This window comes from Ovis aries, chromosome 6, assembly GCF_016772045.2.
Source record: "Ovis aries strain OAR_USU_Benz2616 breed Rambouillet chromosome 6, ARS-UI_Ramb_v3.0, whole genome shotgun sequence".
Classification (NCBI taxonomy): Eukaryota; Metazoa; Chordata; class Mammalia; order Artiodactyla; family Bovidae; genus Ovis; species Ovis aries.
Genome location: NC_056059.1, coordinates 116,013,886 through 116,026,562, shown reverse-complemented (window position 1 = coordinate 116,026,562; position 12,677 = coordinate 116,013,886).

Below are 12,677 nucleotides of genomic sequence, written 5' to 3'. Positions count from 1 at the left end.
GGCCCCTAGACAGTGAACACCCTGAGCAGGGAAGTCTGGAGGCTGGCCAGGCAGCCCTGCTTTCCTGATCCTGTCTCTGCTGGGATGTGGCCAAGCTGAGGAGGCAGGGAGGGGGCCTCTCGCCCATGGCCCCCCTTTAGCTGGCACGCAGACCCTCTTGTGCCCCCTGCGGTTGTGCCAGGCACTCTGGGAAGGGAGGGTCCACCCTGGCCTCTAGCAGAGGCAAACCATGGAGAAAAGACAAGTGGGAGAGTCTGCCCTTCTATGTATGGGGGTCCCTGGAGGGGCTGGAAACGTGGGCTCGGGGAGACTGAGGCTGGGCAGAGGGGCCCTCACGCCCAGCCTCCCCTCAAAGGCAGGAGGTCTCCTGCTGAGGATGGAGCCCCTGCCCCTTGGGAGCCCAGGGCCTGCGAGATCTGGGGAGCATGGAGGCGCTCACGGGCGGAACCACCCTGGGCTCTGGGGAGGGGGGCAACAGAGCCTCATACAGTACCCGGGCTCAGCGACAAAGGGCCACGGGGGTCCAGCATCCACCAGGCCCATGTGGGCCACTGGACCAGCTGGGCGCTCCCTTGCCTGCTCCCAGCAAGCAGGGCCCAGTGTGGGGGGCCTGGGGGCGCTGGGACCCCGTGGTGCCAAGGGTAGCTCTTGCCCAGTTTGAGTTTGTTTAGAGGGCGTGGGCCGGGGAAATGGTTTCAGAGGTCAGGACCTGGGCCAGCGGTCCCTGGGACATCACCCTGCATGCATGATGGACCCAGGGTAGGCACGGCCTGGCCTGACTGGGGGGATGTTCTCTGCTGTCCCTCCTTCTGGCTCTTGGGTTTAGAGCACCCAGCTGGGCAGCGGAGGGGTAGGTGATCTCAGCAGGCGCTCCGGGGGTCAGGTGGTTGGGGGCATGTCCTGCCCACCCCACCTGGGCCCTCGCTTGCAGGGCCCAAGGCCTGGGCCTGGGCAGCTGGTCAGGTGGTGAGGGAGACTGGCCTGCAGGTTGCCATGGCAACTAGCTGCTTCTCTCTCCTGCGAGGGAGATGAGCCCGGGCCATCTTAGTGGACCCGGTTCCGGCCTCCAGCTGGGGGCTCAGACTCCAGGCTCGTGGGAGAGCCCATGTTCTGGAGGGCCAGGCGTCTGGGCCGAGAAGCGGGCGACAGGCAAGCTCTCCCACCGTCGCCTGGGCCAGGGTCCTGTGGGATCGCAGAGCGCCGAGGGGCCGGGGTCCACGGCGGACTGTCCCTGCCTGGTCCCTGGGGCGGGGGTGGCTCCGGTGGAGATCCTCCCCTCCCCCGACCACACCGAGTCTGGATCACAGATTCAGCCCCTCATCATTGGGGTCACAGAGCTGGATTCATCCCTCTTGTCAGCATCTGGCCCCCTGGCTGGCAGTTTCACAGCCAGAAGCCAGGCCGCGTCCTCGGACACCTGCTCCCTCAGTCCTGGCCCCCGCAGGAGTCCCCGGGGCCAGAGAGTTCCCTTCCAAGCTTCGTTTTCATCTCGGCCTCCCCCTGGCCGGCCCGAGTCAGGCCTCGGCCGTCTGTCCTCTGGGCGATGGCCTGCGGTCGCCCCCGAGTCGCCCCCTCTGACACTCCGCCGCCCTCGCTGTGGGTCACTTGCTGAGAGCCCCTTATCGCCCCAGGACCGGGGCCAGGTTTCTTCGGCTGGGATGGCAGATGGCACCCTTGGCACAGCTCTTCACTCTGTCCTGAGTCCAAGCCCTTTGCCACCAGACTGCTTTCCTGATGGAAGAAAGAGCAGGCGTCTGGGACCCTTGGGGGGCAGCTTTCTTCCTCTCCCCCTGTTTCTCGGTCACTGTCCTGGGAAGGGCATCCCGGCCAGGCCGCCGGGCTCCGGGGGGATGGGAGCATGTGGAGCACACCCAGACCCAAGCGGCGGCTCAGAGCTGGCCTCCCTGCTCAAGCCCAGCCTTGATCAGCCGACAGGAGGGCCGGGCTTGTCTGCCAAGGAGGGCGTCGCCAGGCAGTACCTGCGGAACTGCTGACAAGGCCTCTGAGACCTCGGTTCAGTTCAGTTCAGTCGCTCAGTCGTATCTGACTCTTTGTGGCCACACGGACTTGGAGTGTCTCCAGAGCCTGGGTTGTGAATGTGTAAAGATCTTCACGACCCGGATAATCACGATGGTGTGATCACTCACCTACAGCCAGACATCCTGGAATGTGAAGCCAAGTGGGCCTTAGGAAGCATCACTTCAACAAAGCTAGGGGAGGTGATGGAATTCCAGCTCAGCTATCTCAAATTCTGAAAGATGATGCTGTGAAAGTGCTGCACTCAATATGCCAGCAAATTTGGAAGCCTCTGAGACCTCTGCCCCACCCCAAACGTCATCTTCCCCAGGCAGCCTGCACGCTGGGCACTACCCGTGCGCCCACGGCCACCACTGCCCAGAAACGTGCAATGATTACCCCTCACTCCACTGTCCGCCCCCGCCCCGCCCCATGTGGCCAGAGCTCCAGCCGTCTGGAATACTTGAGCCCAAGGCTCTCTTCTCTCCAGCCGTTCAGTGCAGGAGTGGGAGGAGGAGGGCATGGCTGGTGGGATCTTAGTTCCTCCACCAGGGGTCCCACCCACACCTGCACTGAAAGCTCGGAGTGTGGCCACTGGACCCCCAGGGAATTCCCTCTGTGTTCTTTGAAGAGTCAGAAATTGATTGCAAGCAGCGTGAGAGGAAACCACATCATTCCCCAGACGAGGCACAGTTCCCTGGGGCCCTGAAGCTCTGCAGGGGCTGTGAATTCCCTGCCCCTGGACTGCTTCCTCAAGGGGATGCCAGGGCCTCAGCAGAGCTCCCAGGAAAGAGCCCGAGGTCAGCACCCCTGGACTGACTTTCTCAGGAAACAGATTAGAGAGGACTGCAAAAGAGACTCTTGGAGGGCACAACAGAGCCTTGTGCACCGGGACCCAGGAGGAGCAGTGACCCCCCAGGAGCCTTGCCTGTGGGGGTCCAAGAGTCTCCGGTGAAGGCGTGGGTCTTCTGCAGGGAAGAAGTGGTCTGCTGCAGGGTTGGGGGCCCGGACTGCAGCAGCGCATGCCTGGGATCTTCATTACCTCCACGTAGTTTGGTGCCAGGTAAGAGCAGGGAGGGAACACAGCCCCGTCCATCAACAGAAAGTTGGACTAAAGATTTACTGAGCATGGCGCCGGCCATCAGAACAAGACCCAGTATCCCCCTCAGTCAGTCTATCCCATCAGGAAGTTTCCATAAGCCTCTTAAACTTCTCCATCAGAGGGCTGCCAGTGAAAACCACCATCACAGAAAACTAACCAATCTGATCACATGAACCACAGCCTTGTCTAACTCAATGAGACTGTGAGCCATGCTGTGTGGGGCCACCCAAGACAGACAGGTCATGGTGGAGAGGTCTGACAGAATGTGGTCCACTGGAGAAGGGAATGGCAAACCACTTCAGTATTCTTGCCTTGAGAACCCCATGAACAGTATGAAAAGGCAAAAAGATAGGATACTCAAAGAGGAACTCCCCAGGTCATTAGGTGCCCAATATGCTACTGGAGATCAGTGGAGAAATAACTCCAGAAAGAATGAAGGGATGGAGCCAAAGCAAAAACAATACCCAATTGTGGATGTGACTGGTGATAGAAGCAAGGTCCGATGCTGTAAAGAGCAATATTGCATAGGAACCTGGAATGTCGGGTCCACGAATCAAGGCAAATTGGAAGTGGTCAAACAGGAGATGGCAAGAGTGGACGTTGACATTCTAGGAATCAGCAAACTAAAATGGACTGGAATGGGTGAATTTAACCCAGATGACCATTATATCTACTACTGTGGGTAGGAATCCCTCAGAAGAAATGGAGTAGCCATCATGGTCAACAAGAGAGTCCAAAATGCAGTACTCGGATGCAGTCTCAAAAACGACAAAATGATCTCTGTTCATCTCCAAGGCAAACCATTCAATATCACAGTAATCCAAGTCTATGCCCTGACCAGTAACACTGAAGAAGCTGAAATTGAATGGTTCTATGAAGACCTACAAGATCTTTTAGAATTAACACCCAAAAAAGATGTCCTTTTCATTATAGGGGACTGGAATGCAAAAGTAGGAAGTCAAGAAACACCTGGAGTAACAGGCAAATTTGGCCTTGGAATGTGGAATGAAGCAGGGTAAAGACTAATAGAGTTTTGCCAAGAGAACGCACTGGTCATAGCAAACACCCTCTTCCAAGAGAAGACTCTACACATGGACATCACCAGATGGTCAACACTGAAATCAGACTGATTATATTCTTTGCAGCCAAATATGGAGAAGCTCTATACAGTCAGCAAAAACAAGACCAGGAGCTGACTGTGACTCAGATCATGAACTCTTTATTGCCAAATTCAGACTTAAATTGAAGAAAGTGGGAAAACCACTAGACCATTCAGATATGACCTCAATCAAATCCCTTATGATTATACAGTAGAAGTGAGAAATAGATTTAAGGGCCTAGATCTGATAGACAGAGTGTCTGATGAACTATGGAATGAGGTTCATGACACTGTACAGGGACAGGGACTATCCCCAAGAAAAAGAAATGCAAAAAAGCAAAATGGCTGGCTGGGGAGGCCTTACAAATAGCTGTGAAAAGAAGAGAAGCAAAAAGCAAAGGAGAAAAGGAAAGATATATGCATCTGAAAGCAGAATTCCAAAGAATAGCAAGGAGAGCCTTCCTTAGCGATCAGTGCAAAGAAATAGAGGAAAACAATAGAATGGGAAAGACTAGAGATTTCTTCAAGAAAATTAGAGATACCAAGGGAACATTTTATGCAAAGATGGACACAATAAAGGACAGAAATGGTATGGACCTAACAGAAGCAGAAGATGTTAAGAAGAGGTGGCAAGAATACACAGAAGAACTGTTCAAAAAAGATCTTCATGACCCAGATAATCACGATGGTGTGATCACTCACCTACAGCCAGACATCCTGGAATGTGAAGTCAAGTGGGCCTCAGGAAGCATCACTACAAACAAAGCTAGTAGAGGTGATGGAATTCCAGTTGAGCTATTTCAGATCCTAAAAGATGATGCTGTGAAAGTGCTGCATTCAAGATGCCAGCAAATTTGGAAAACTCAGCAGCAGCCACAGGACTGGAAAAGGTCAGTTTTCATTCCAATCCCAAAGAAAGGCAATGCCAAAGAATGCTCAAACTACTGCACAATTGCACTCATCTCACACACTAGCAAAGTAATGCTCAAAATTCTCCAAGCCAGGCTTCAACAATACATGAACCATGAACTTCCAGATGTTCAACTGGATTTAGAAAAGACAGAGAAACCAAAGATCAAATTGCCAACATCCGCTGTATCATGGGAAAAAGCAAGAGAGTTCCAGAAAAACATCTATTTCTGCTTTAGTGACTATGCCAAAGCCTTTGACTGTGTGGATCACAAGAAACTGTGGAAAATTCTGAAAGAGATGGGAATACCAGACCACCTGACCTGCCTCTTGAGAAACCTATATGCAGGTCAAGAAGCAACAGTTAGAACTGGACATGGAACAACAGACTGGTTCCAAATTGGGAAAGGAGTACATCAAGGCTGTATATTGTCACCCTACTTATTTAACTTATATGCAGAGTACATCATGAGAAACGCTGGACTGGAAGAAGCACAAGCTGGAATCAAGATTTCCGGGAGAAATATCAATCACCTCAGATATGCAGATGACACCACCCTTATGGCAGAAAGTGAAGAACTAAAGAGCCTCCTGATGAAAGTGAAAGAGGAGAGTGAAAAAGTTGGCTTAAAGTTCAACATTCAGAAACAAAGATCATGGCATCCAGTCCCATCACTTCATGGGAAATAGATGGGGAAACAGTGGGAACAGTGTCAGACTTTATTTTTGGGGGCTCCAAAATCACTGCAGATGGTGATTGCAGCCATGAAATTAAAAGACGCTTACTCCTTGGAAGAAAAGTTATGACCAACCTAGATAGTATATTAAAAAGCAGAGACATTACTTTGCCAACTAAGGTCTGTCTAGTCAAGGCTATGGTTTTTCTAGTGGTCGTGTATGGATGTGAGAGTTGGACCATAAAGAAGGCTGAGCACCAAAGAACTGTGGTGTTGGAGAAGACTCTTGAGAGTCCCTTGGACTTCAAGGAGATCCAACTCAGTCCATCCTAAAGGAAATCAGTCCTGAATATTCATTGGAAGGACTGATGTTGAAGCTGAAGCTCCAGTAATTTGGCCACCTGATGTGAGAGCTGACTCATTGGAAAAGACCCTGATGTTGGGAGGGACTGGGGGCAGGAGGAGAAGGGGGCGACAGAGGATGAGATTGTTGGATGGCATCAGCGAATCAATGGATGTGAGTCTGAGCAGGCTCTGGGGGTTGGTGAAGGACAAGGAGGCCTGGCGTGCTGTGGTCTGTGGGGTGGCAGAGAGTTGGACATGCCTGAGCGCCTGAGCAGCAGCAGCTAGCATACGGTGTCTGGTGTGACGATCTGGGGAGAGTTGGGAGGAAACACGCGCTTTTCCTTGCGTCTGGAGGGTTTACTTGTGCTGCCACGCACACAGCTCCCGGCGTGCTGAGCAGCACCCGGTCCTCCCTGTCGAGGGCCCTGAACACCTTGCCACCTGTCTTGGCAAGGGTCCCCCTCGCCCAGGTCATGGCGAGTTGGACAGGCTCCTCCCCTCCCTCCATGCATCCCCTTCCTGGCCCGGTTCACTCCAAAGGTGCCGCTTGCTCCCTGTCTTCCCAGGTCTGCCAGCCCCTCCTGTGGTTTGTATTCTGGAACCTGCCTGCTAGATGGAAGAGTGGGCTCTGGGTCCAGGCAGAGCCTCGGTGAGCGGGGGGCCGATCCGCTTCCAGGCTGCGTGTCCAGGTGAGAAAGGAGTGATGGGCAAAGCGTGCTGGCTGGCACGGGTCCTGGCGTCCGTGGAGACTCAGCGCATTTGGCCCTTGTGCTGGGCTCACCAGCCCTGCCGCTTGGCAGCTGGCATTGTTTCTGGCTGGGCCAGGTTTGGGGCCTTAATTAAAAATGTTCTTGGATCGCTGCCTCCTGCTGAGAATGGGAAAAGCCAGATGAAGACCACAGCAAAACAAATACCATTTGTTAGAAGGCTTTGAGTGGCTGCTGGGGCCACCAGAACCCCAAGCACGCAGGACATGCTGGATGGGAAAGCAGGGAGGTGAATAGGCTGATGGGGCTTACTAGGGGACACTAGTGGTAAAGAACCCGGCTGCCAGTGCAGGAGACGCAAGAGAAATGGGTTCGATCCCTGGGTGGGGAAGATCCCCTGGAGGAGGGCATGGCAATCCACTCCAGTATTCTTGCCTGGAGAAATCCATGGACAGAGGGGCCTGACAGACTGTACTCCATAGGACTGCAAAGAGTCGGACGCGACTGAAGCGACCTGGCACGCACAAAAGCACGACCAGGCTGGCATGTGTGTGATGGCCTCTGGCACAGGGGGTAGGGGGGTGGGGGGGGGGGGGGGGCGGGAGCAGAAGAATGCAGCAGAAGCAGTCTTTGTAGACAGCAGCCAGTGTTTGCAGACTAATGAAATGCTTGAATCTGCAGATTTCAGAAGCGCAGCGACTGCCAAGAAGAAAGACAAGCACTCCTGGCCCATCCCGGCGAAGCTGCGGGAGAACCCAGGCAGGAGGGACGGGGCTGCAGCGGGGGTGAGACTTCGGTGGGAGGCCTGCAGGTAGCAGGCAGGGTGCCGGGGGCGTGCACGGAGAGTGGAGAATGGCAAGCCCCCGTGAGGGCAGCCCAGCATCCCCTCCAACACCCACAGGGGTGATGGCCAGCAAGTCCTGGAGGGCCTGCAGGGGCGGGTGGATGGCAGCGGTGGCTGGTGAGGGGGAGGGCTGGGAATCAGAGACACTGACGGCTCTCTGACCGCTGTTCCTGCCCAGCCTGGGTGACCTGCCCTGGCTCTTCATCCTGCCCGAAAGCGGCCGCACGACCCATCCTCACCTCCCCAGCCACGACAATCACCCATCCATGGCCTTCTTGCTCAGTCTTCAAGATGCAACTCAAGCACCACCTCCCCCAGGCAGGCTTCCTGGATGCCCTCTGTCCTGCAGCTCCAGCACTGCCCTTGGGCGTGGTAGTCGCACAGGGTTTGACCTGTAACGATGCAGCCTATTTGCTATGTGTGTCTTCTGTCTCCCTACGAATACCAAGTATTTGAAGGCAGGCTTGGATCTGCAAGCGTGTCCTGGCTTTCTCTCCCTGGTACCTGACCTCCTGCTGGGGAGGAGGCGGGGCAGCAACCTGGCAACAGGTGCCTGACGCTGGGTGAGCTGTGACGGGCTGGGGAAGAGGGTGCGGCAGAAAGGTGGGGACCAGCCCTCGAGGTGGAGCCGCAGGGCGGGAAAAGGGGCCGATCATCTCCCAGATTCACTTTCTGCTTCACCACAGCGTCTGCCGGGCATTCCAGTGTCTTTCCCAGTCTTCTTTCTGTGTGGTTTTCCCTCAGATTTTCTGCAATTGGTCTGCAAGTGGGAAGCACCCAGGCTGCTGTGTTTGAGGCAGACAGCCCCTCGGAGAGCGGGCCCTGGGTGGTGAATTCCCATGAGCAGGCAGGGCTCAGCTGGGTGACGTGCACTCTCAGGGTGACGCTGGCGTCCTCCGGCACACCCGAGGGCTGTCTCTTCCTGGGTGGTTGTACTAGTCAGCTCAGGCTAAGTAACAAAAGTACTGCTAACTGGGAGGTTCAAACAGCAGAAATTTATCTTCTCACCATCCTGGAGGCCGGGAGTCTGGGATCAAGATGCGGACACGCCGGTTTCTTCTGGGGCCTCTCTCTCTGGTTTGTAGAAAGGCATCCTTTCTCTGGGTCCGTTTGTGCGTGTCTGTGTCCTAATCTGATAAGGACACCAATCAAATTAGATTAGGACCCACCCCAATGACCTCGTATTACTTCACTCACCTCCTTAAAACCCCTCTCTGAGCATAGTCACATTCCAAGGTCCTAGGTGTTAGGGTCTCGGTATATGGATTTGGGGCACACTTCAGCCCACCAGCCCTGGCAACTCAGCTGGTAAAGAATCCGCCTGTAATGAAGGAGACCTGGGTTCAATCCCTGGGTTGGGAAGATCCCCTGGAGAAGGGACAGGCTACCCGCTCCAGTATTCTTGGGCTTCCCTTGTGCTTCAGCTGGTAAAGAACCCGCCTGCAATGCAGGAGGCCTGGGTTCGATCCCTGGGTTGGGAAGATCCCCTGGAGAAGGGAACGGCTACCCACTCCAGTGTCCTGGCCTGGAGAATCCCATGGACTGTATAGTCCATGGGGTCACAGAGTCGGATGCGACTGAGTGACTTTCACTTTCTTTCTTTTTTCAGCCCATCAAGCTGGGTGCAAGGTTCTTGGGCCACAGTGAAAGGTGGTGACGGGTTTCAGTGGCACAGAAGGAGCGGGGAGTGTGACCGTCAGCCCCAAAGGCACTGCGGCACGGCAGAAGGATGCGGGGGTCGCCTCTGGAGCCCGGACACAGGGTCGCCTGATGGCGGTGGGTGCAGGTGAGGGGCAGTCCTACGATGATTCTCTCCCCAGTTTCCCCGGCGTGGGTCACGCGTCTGATGCAGGGGCTGGTGGTTCTGTGCACGTGGCTCTCTCCGTGGATGGCTTTCTCTTCAGCAGGAAGTCTCAGGGTCTGTCAAGGGCTGCTGGCCAAACAGCCTTTCAGATCAGGAGCATTTTTCAAACTCCCAAGTTGAATGCCAAGCATATTTCTTTAGTCTCTTAAAAATTGCATTAGCTCTTCCAGCTATGGACTTATGCCTGCTGACAGTTCTGGCTCTATCTCATATGTTTGGCTCTTTAGTACCTTATATTTATTTTTATTTTAAACAATACATTATTTCATATCCGTCTTGCTCCAAAACTTGTGCATTTCTAAGTGGGTGACTTTTCTGCTTAAACTTTTATTGTTTGTAGATTCGTCACATGGTGATAAGGAAACAAGAGCTGTATAATCTTCTGTCTCCAGCACTGGTTGAGATCGACGTTCAGTCCGCGGGAATCTGAGTGTGCCCTCGCCAGGGTGCCCGCCTCGCCCACCTGCTGGCTCGTCTCGGCCTGCCGCTCTTGCTTATCTGGCCCACAGAGCAGACCTCGTCCTGCCTCCCTGCAGGGATAATCATGTTCCTTTCCTCTGGCGTTTTCTTGCTGTCTTGATCAGCTCACAAATGTTTCTTATCACTCTCCGTCTTCATTCGCATATTTGAACAATGTAAAAATGGCCCCCCATGTTCACATGGAGTGTTTTTTTGCTATAAACTCAATGTTTCTTGACTAACGCAGCTTTCTGTATTTTTTTCGATCTGTGCTCTTTCTTATCTTTTAATTTTATACTCTCCTGTGTTACTGTGTTTTCTGATATCTCTCATATGTAGTAAGACATTGCAGCGTTGTTAAAAAAAAAGAAGCAGAAATCCTGATATGAGTTCTTGACATCTTTTTAATCCTTTCCTCCTTCCCTTTCCTTGCGGGGCTGTAGTTTCTTTTCTTTTCTTTTTTTTTTAGAAACTGAAGTACAGCTGACTTGCAATGTTGTGTTAGGTTCAAGCGTGTAGCACTCTAATCCGGTGAGTCACTCTTTTTCGGACTCTTTGTCTTAGAGGTTTACAGTTTCTGTTTTGTCTTTTTCTGTCCACAGCTTTTTCCCTTTTAGGAAAGAATATCTGTTGGCATGGTTTAGAAGGCAGACATCACGCTTTTTATTCTTTTTTTTTTTTTTAAACAAACAGTCCTAAATGTATGTTTCTCTGATAATCAAAATCTAAAGAATAACTTTTGATCCCCTTCTATGGAGGACAGAAGGCTTTTCCCTTTCTCCTTTTTAAAAAATTGCTTATTTTTATTTTTAAACATTTTTTGGCTGCATCTCCCGGCATGTGGGACCTTAGTTCTCCAATCAGGAAAGGAACCCCTGCCCCCTGAAGTGGAAGGCAGGCTCTTAACTGCTGGCCCACAGGGGAAGAACCTTCTCTTCCTCTTCATCCCTTCTCTAAGTTCATCGAAGTCCTCAGAACCTGGAAGCCTCACTCTTCCTGCTTCAACGTTTAAATCACCCTGAGGTGACAGAGGCATTCTGTTCGGTTGGCGCTGCTGTATTAATAACTTCCTTTTAAATCAGTGTCGGCAGCAATGCTCTCCCCAGTGGGTAGTGCTTTCCTTCTCTTCTTTCTGCCTGGCTCCCACTTCCCCGACACGCGCTTTCTAGCACGACGCCTCCTCGTCGTATGATTTGAAACGGATCCCGTGGGTCTTTGAAGAATCACGTTTGTGGGGGCATCTTTCCGATCTTAGGTCCTGATGCTTCCTACACAGACGTGCCGCCCTCTGGCAGCCTTCATTTTGGTGGGAAACGTGAGCGTAACTTGCCTGCAGCTTCTTTCAAGATCACCTACTTATTTTTCCTCTTGGGAGCTTTTCAGACGCCTCGATTTTCCGCTGGTCTTAACCAGAACTAACACCGGTGTTCAGATATCTCTCCTCCTAGTGAGGAAACCCCTTCTACCGGGAGAGTGTTATTCTTCCCAGTTAAAGGGATCCCGGACGAGCCCCCAAATGTTGTGCCCAGAGTCCGAGTCCCCAAAACTGAGAGAATAAGACATCCACAGCAATGCAAAAGCATGAAGGGGTTTATTGCTAGCTCGACCTAGGGCTCAAGTCTCATCCAGCGCAGTGGAGTCCTGAGGAGAGCCCTGAGCGCCGAATCACATCTACTTTTATACAGACGGTTCTTTGTTCCTGTAACAGCATAGCTGATTGGTTAAACCCTATGCGCGCGCGGGACTTTAAACCTCGCATCCCTATCTGGATTGGATCAGGTCTGGCGCGGGCTGGGGGGGCTACGGGGATTTTTTCTGATTGGTCGAGCCACACTGCCGGCGGGAGTTCCCAGTGCCTCAGCTTTCCTAGAGACTGAACCTCAGGCCTAGCCTGCCCCTTAGAGCCTGTCCTGGCTTCAGTTTGGTCCTAACAGCCTGACCACATTTTGCTGCTCTGTCTGAGTTTTCACTTTTCCCTGCAGCCTTGTTTCTGGGTGTTTCTGCCGATTCCTTTTCTATCTCCTTTGGGAGTTCCTAGTAATTGGGGTCAGGCGATGTGAGACCAGAGGATGAGATGGCTGGATGGCATCACTAACTTGATGGATGTGAGCTTGAGCAAGCTCTGGGATTTGGTGATGGACAGGGACGCCTGGCAAGCTGCAGTCGGTGGGGTCGCAAAGAGTCGGACACGACTGAGCGACTGAACTGAACTGAACTGATGTGAGACCACCATCCTCCCTGGCTTCTTGCTTCCATGTTTTTCTTTTCTTTTTCGTTTGCATTTTGAAAATGTTTCTCAGACTCTCCCTCTGTATCACAGTTTTGCTTTTCTCCAGCTTCCAGCCTGCCGTCAAGCCTGCCATCTCTTCCTCCCTTAAAGGTTTGATTACAGCCACTGCGTTGCGTTTCTTCAGATCCAGAGAGGGGCTTATCTCGGGTTCTATTTGGGGTTCTGTTGCTTTGAGCTGTGATGAAAGAAAAGCGAGTTTGAGCCTTGAAAGTGTGAGGACAGGAGAGCGCAGATAGCCGACTGGCTCGGGTCAGCGGCGCCCAGCCTCTCGGTCTGGTTTTCATCCTGGTCTGGTTTTCATCCTGGTCCAGTTCAGCGTCGTGCGTGCTAAGTCGCTCAGTCGTGTCTGACTCTTTGCGACCCCA